Source organism: Mus pahari, chromosome 23 (genome assembly GCF_900095145.1).
Source record: "Mus pahari chromosome 23, PAHARI_EIJ_v1.1, whole genome shotgun sequence".
NCBI lineage: Eukaryota > Metazoa > Chordata > Mammalia > Rodentia > Muridae > Mus > Mus pahari.
The window spans coordinates 13,296,331-13,303,330 of NC_034612.1; positions in this window are offsets into that span (position 1 = coordinate 13,296,331).

Genomic DNA, 7,000 nt, shown 5'->3' on the forward strand with positions numbered 1-7,000 from the left:
CTGGGTCCCAGGAGACGGACATCAGAGAGGATTATATTTTGTAGAAATTGATCAGGGTGAGCCATGCAAGGATAGCACAGTCAAAGGAACTGTGTGTCCCAAAGGCCAGGGGCTTGGGGGGGCCGTGTGTGTGTGTGTGTGTGGGGGGGAGGCTATAAACATGGATCAGCTTGTGGCCATGTGTATGTGTGCGCATGCGCAGCCTCTGGGCCGTCGTGCGCATGGTGCTCTCTGAGTTCCCTCCTCGGTGCTTTGTCCTCTGGGTGATGGTTCTTCCTCCTGTGTCTGAACAACAATGTTGTCATACACGGAAGGGGCAGGAAGAACAGAGACTACCAAATGTCATAAGTAGAAGATAGAAGATTTCTCTCTCTCTCTCTCTCTCATTGCATTTTCTTATTTTTCGAGAGAGGAGAGATACGCGCATGCTAAGGGATATGTATGGACGTCAGAGGCCAACATGCCGAAGTCAGTTTTATCCCTCTCCCATGTGGGTCTTGGGGATCAAACTCAGGCCACCAGAATTGGAAAGTGAACAGGCCATCTTGCAGGTTCTATTCTTTGCTTTCTTCCTAAGCAAAGAGCCTTGAGGTGGGACAAGCTGTTACTCTGGGGAATCTAGAAAGAAAAAAAAAAATGTCGAAAGTAGTGCAAACTCTGAGGCTGATGACTAAACGGAGGTCAAAACTCAAGAGGATTTCAACCCCATGCCCATAGGTCTTGAGTCCTTGAAGGATACCTATTCATCCTTTCAAGGTTACCAGGGATACCAACCTCGAAGGCGATGCTGGGGATGGAGCATGGGACCTTGAACATGCTAAATGCATGCTGCGTCACTGAGTTCTAGTCAAAAACTTTTTATTGTTTTTTTTTGTTTGTTCCGTTTTGTTTACCATGCTGGGACTAGAAGCCAGGGTGGAATTTGCCACCTATAGATGCCCACTGTTAACCATGGCCCAGTGTCGGCCATGTGTGCCACACTGCGCTACAATGTGTCAGAAAGGCCTGGTCGTCTCCATAAGAAAGTTACATTCCAGAGAAGGAGGCCTGTGAGAGATCCGTGACCAGGACAAGGGACGGTGCACAGGAGGAAGGGGTCAGAGAAGGAGAAATTACATAAATGAAGGAAGCAATCACACACACACAGAGACACAGACACACACAGACAGTTGAATGGGAATAGCAGATGAGTGAAGGATGGCAAGTGTAGGGGAGGCGGGGCTGGGGCAGAACATCAGTCCAGAGGAGGTAGCGGGCTGCATTACAGGTCTGGAGTACTAAACCGAGAAGGCTAAGCTAGGTGGTGGTGGCAGTGACACCTTTGATCGCAGCACTTGGGAGGCAGAACCGGCAGATCTCTGAGTTCGAGGTCAGACCAGTCCACCGAGTGAGCTCCAGGACAGACAAGGGTGCAGGATCTATCTGGGGGGGGGGGGAGGAAGGGAAATGAAATAAAGGCTCAGTTGGATTAAAATGGAGGGGGAAAGGAGGGTCAGATTTGCATCTGGAAGGCAGAGAGCTGGTCAGGGAGAGGGAACAGCTCGGAGGGAGCCCGTTACATAGTTTCGAAAAACAAAGGATTGTGTCAGAAGTGGTGCTCAGAAAGAGTAAACCGGGCTTAACAAGATGAAGGGGCTGCTGAGTGTATTGATCATGACCTCTGATTTGTGGTAATAGAAGGTGGCTCTGGTTAGCTTAAGTGGAAAGGGACTTTATTGGAAGGCTATCAGGTAATTGAGAGAGTCCATGGAGAGGCCAGCTCTGAACATGGGCAGGACCACCACTGTGCATATAACCTTTCTGTCCCCACAGGCTCTCCAAAGGCTGTGTCACCCATGAGGCATTTCTCTACTACTTGTGTCTCTATCTTCTCAAGTGAAAAATCAAAAGCTGAATGTGGGCTAGCAAGATGGCTCAGCAGATAACGATGCCGGAGTCTGAGCCCATGACCCACATGGTCAAGTACGCACACTGCTCCTTGAACATTATCTTCTGGCCTACACACACACACACAGAGGTACACACACACACAGGCACACACACAGATACATACAGACACAGGCACACACAGAGATACACACAGACACAACACACAGACACACAGACACAACACACAGACACACACACTCAGGCACACACACAGATACAGATAGATACAACACACAGGCACACACACAGACACACAGATACACACAGACACACACACACAGGCACACACAGACACAACACACAGACACACACACACATTGAATGTTAAAAAAAAACAAAAACAAAGAGCTTTGTACAATGGTACATGCCTATAGTCCAAGCACTCAGATGACAGAGGCAATAGAATTGCCTCATTTGAGGTCAGCAAGGTCCACATAGCAAGACCCTGTGTCAAAAAATGAATAAATGAATGGAGAGGAATCAAAACCACAGTGTAATACCACCTTCAGCAACCAAGCTGGCTAAATAAAAAAGACCGGCGATCACAAGTTTTGATAAGGAGGTATCACTCTTCCTGGCTGATGGCATAGAAAAAGGTCTGCTTCGGAAAGTGGTGTGGAAGTTCCTGAAAATGTTTAACATAAACTTTCCCGTCTGACCAAGCCATTCCTTTCTCAGGCACACCGCCAAACAAAAGGGAATTATCCACAAAGCGCCCATACACTAACAGTCAATAACAGCATCATTCATGATAAACAAAAGACTGGAGCAAGCCCGTGTGCAGCAAAGAAGAGGACAAACTCTGACGTAGCCACATAATCAAATTCTGTTTAATCTTTTTCATCCCAGCTATAAAAAGAAATCTTAGTTACACGCCACAGCATGGATGGGCCCTGAGCACATGCAGAATAGCTCATCAGTTATTCCCATCCAGGCTGGGGGTTTTGTTTTTTGAGACTGGATGTCACTGTGAAGTTTGGGGTAGTGTTGTGGGGGAGGGCAGGAGAGGGAACTGATGGGAAAATGAGAGTGGGAATCTGGGGAATTTTTCCAGGCATATCTTTTTACCATTTTATACACATGGCTCTAATGTGAAAAATAAAAATTAGAATAAATAAATAAATAAATAAATGGTGACCCCCCCACACACACACACCTTTAATTCCAGCACTTGAGAGGCAGAGGCAGGTAGATCTCTATGAGCTCAAGGCCAGCCTGGTCTCTAGAGAGAGTTCTAGAACAACCACAGCTATACAGAGAAACCTTGTCTTGAAAAACCAAAACCAAACAATAATAATAGAAATGAAGTGTCTTTTTAAAATATTTTGTCAGGGTAGTGGGAAACTTAATTATTTACTTTCTTTCTTTATTGAGACAGGGTCTCACTCTGTAGCCCAGGCTGGCCTGGAACTCACAGAGATCTGCCTGCCTCTACCTCCTGAGTGCCAGGATCAAAGGCCTATACCACCATGTCCATGGTGTTCTTTATTAACACAAGCTATATGCAGTGGCTTGCTCCTGTAATTCCAGCATGGAGTCACATAAGGACTAGACCAGTCTGGGTTATGGCGTGAGACCCTGTGTATGAGAAAAAGGGGGAAAAAAAATCAACTCACAAACAAGGCTGAGTGTCATGCCCAAGACTGAAATTCCCAGCTTCAGGGAGATAGGTCCCTTTAGTGGGTCCTGTCTCCCAAAACCAAGGGCTTATCCAAACTAGGGAGGATGCTCAGATGTGGGAAAGCCACACACAGAGACTCTGGAAGGACTCTGGTAGCTTTCTAGATTTCTGACTTTACAACTGACTGATCCTAGCATAGCTGAGCAGAAGAGGCCTTGGGTACAGTCCTTAACCCTGTGACACAAAACACTGTAACTCTTTTGTTTTGAGACAGGGTCTCACCACATAGACCTGGCTGGTCTCAGACTCAGAGATCCACTGGCTTGAGTACAGGGATTCCAGGCGTGCCCCACCATGCCTGGGCAGCAGTATCTGTGTGAAGGCTCCAACTTTACTCCAAGTCACTAGGTCATGACCAGACTGTCTGAGTTCGAGAAGAATTTGGATATTATTTCACTTTGAATACATTAATCTTCCTTTCTTCCGACCACCCCCACTTTTTTGACAAGATGTGATGTACCCCAGGCTAGCCTCTAGCTCATTATACAACCAAGGATGACCTTGAACTTCTGACCCTTACACCTCCACCCCAAGTACTAGTTCTACAGGCCTCCATCAGCAGGGCCAGCTTGGTGTTCACTTTTTGTAAAAGGAGGGAGATGGCCTCAACTGGGTCAGTTTCATTAGCAGTATATCCTTTATGCCCCTGTTTCAGAACAAGGGACGATATTGCATTATATGGTTGCAACTTTCTCTTCGACCCCCTCACTCCCACCCTGCCCTTAACACACACACACACACACACACACACACACACACACACACACACACACACACTTCGTTGGGTCTGGCTAATGCCCTGCTCCCCAAACCACAGAGCACCTCTGTCTACGAAAGCCGCACTGCTGTGGTGAGTTGCTAGGCTGCAGAGCGCACCAAAGCTAGGCCTGCAGTTCCCTCCCAATTACACATCTCTGTTCCAGAGCTGGAAACCTCCCACCCCGCAGCAGCGGTGAGCCAGCCTCCGTCTTGGAGGTATGCCTACCACCAGGCCTGGACTCAAGAGATGAATTTAGCAACCCAGGAAAGAGGAACGTTTAACTCCCCTGGGTGGGGCTTCATGATGCCAGCCATCATTTGGGTCCTGTATTTAGCAAATGCTTGCTGGTACACACAAGCACCTGAACTGTGTTTTATCCTCATAAGAACCTCATAAGGTCTGTAAGTTGTATCTTCATTTTAAAAGATGTGGCTCAAAGACCTAAAGATATTTGGCACTGTGACACATGTCCGTTATCGTGAGGTCATCTTGTACTCTGTCTGGGATGCTAATATTTGTAGAGAACCTGACTTGGAGTGTTTCTGGTCCACAGTTAGACTAACAACCTCTCAAGCTGAAAGAACCAAGAGGAGGATTCGGCATGGTGATACATTGTAGCGGTGAATTAGTTAAACCACTTTGATGCCAGGTGGATCGCTTGCCCCTGCTACACCCACCCAAGAGCTCTTTGGATTCCCACAGCTGGCAAATATCCCCTCCAATATTCCTGAGTTAACATCTTTAAAAAAATCTATATTTCATCTCTGCAACCCCACACCCAATCGAGAAAGTGGCCTCTAGGGTCATTTTCCTGGATTTTTTTTTTTTTTTGGTTTTTTGAGACAGGGTTTCTCTGTATAGCCCTGACTTTCCTGGAACTCCTCTGTAGACCAGGCTGGCCTCGAACTCAGAAATCCGCCTGCCTCTGCCTTCCAAGTGCTGGGATTAAAGGTGTGCACCACCACGCCCTGCTCTTTCCTGGATTCTTACACGCCACCGGACCTTTAAGTTTCATCTTTCTGTTTCCTTGCCAGAGCAATCTAAAAGTCACTCCCTGTCTCCCTGCCCAACTATTGGCTAACTTTGACATGTTTCCTTTTTATTGAGAAACTACTAGTTTCTATAACCAAGCCCACATGGATAAGACTTTACATATTTAATACAGTGCTACCCGTGTATAAATGGGAAAAAATATAACTTTATGTTTCTATACCAATACGATGGTTCATTTCTGTCATGCCAACTCAGCAGTAAATAAGAATACTTTTTCTGAAGTTCGTAGCACAGCTAAACATTCCCCAAAATGGGCCGGGGAGTGGTGGCGCATGCCTTTAATCCCAGCACTGGGGAGGCAGAGGCAGGCAGATTTCTGAGTTCGAGGTCTACAAAATGAGTTCCAGGACAGCCAAGGCTATACAGAGAAACCCTGTCTCGAAAAACCAAAAAAAAAAAAGCCCAAAAATGATATAAATATCATGAGATATGATATATTATATATGTGATATATATGTGATATAGCATATATGTGATATAGCATATATATGATATACTATATATATACACACACACACATATATATATGAGCATGTATTAATAGTAGCAACAGCTTTTTCATGATCTGTAGTCATTTGTATAAAATAGAGTCATCTAGCACTCTCCATTAAAAAAAAAAAAAAAGCAAGATCCCAGCTAACACCACATTTCTGTTTCTGTTGTGGACGCTTCAGCATGTGTGAACTTGACTATGAATGAAATTAAATCTGAGCCCTACCGAGTGTGGCGGCTCGTGCTTGCAATGCTAGTGAAGGCACACGGGTAAGGAGTTCAAGGCTATCCTCAGCTACTTAGTGAGTTTCAGGCTAGCCTGAGCTATATGAGGCCCCGTAGGAGAGAAAGAAGAGGACTAAGAAGGGGGGAGGGGAGAAGAAGAAATAATACAGTGTCTGACCTAGTCAAAGAGATCGAGGCATAGAACGAGGAAATGTGACACCGTGAACAAGACCCAGAAAACAAAACAAAACAAAACAAAAAAGTTAGCCATCAGACACAGACTATAAAACAGCCGGGGTCTGTTGAAAGAAAGAAGCTTAAAAATATCCGCTGGGAGGGGGGTATAAAAATGACATACTAGATTTATAAAGAACATTTGTAGTAAGCTTTATGGTTTAATCAGGGATCAAAAATATAAATACCTTCAGGGGATAGACAGCAAACTAAAGTCGGGTAGTTTTCGTGGAGCAAACCGGTTGTCACCTGAGGGGCTTGAAAGGCAAGGGCTGCTTTGTAGAACTCTGGCTGGGTCTAAGGAATTTGGATTCCTTTTCATAATAGTCAAATTCAGGTAAAATCACATCGACCATTATAAACATTTTTCTCCCTGTGTGTGTGTGTGTGTGTGTGTGTGTGTGTTCTGCATGTGTGAATGCACTTTTGTATGCATGGTGTGGGTGCAGACATACATGGGAGGGCAAGCATGTCCAGGGCAATCCGTGTCCTGAATCATCCTCTATCTGGCTTATTTACTGAGGCAGACTGGCTCAATCAAACCAAGAGCTTGTAGTATGGCTAATCTCACTGGCCAGCTTGTTCTGAGGAATCGTTTGTCTCTGCCTTAAAGATTTTTTTTTTTT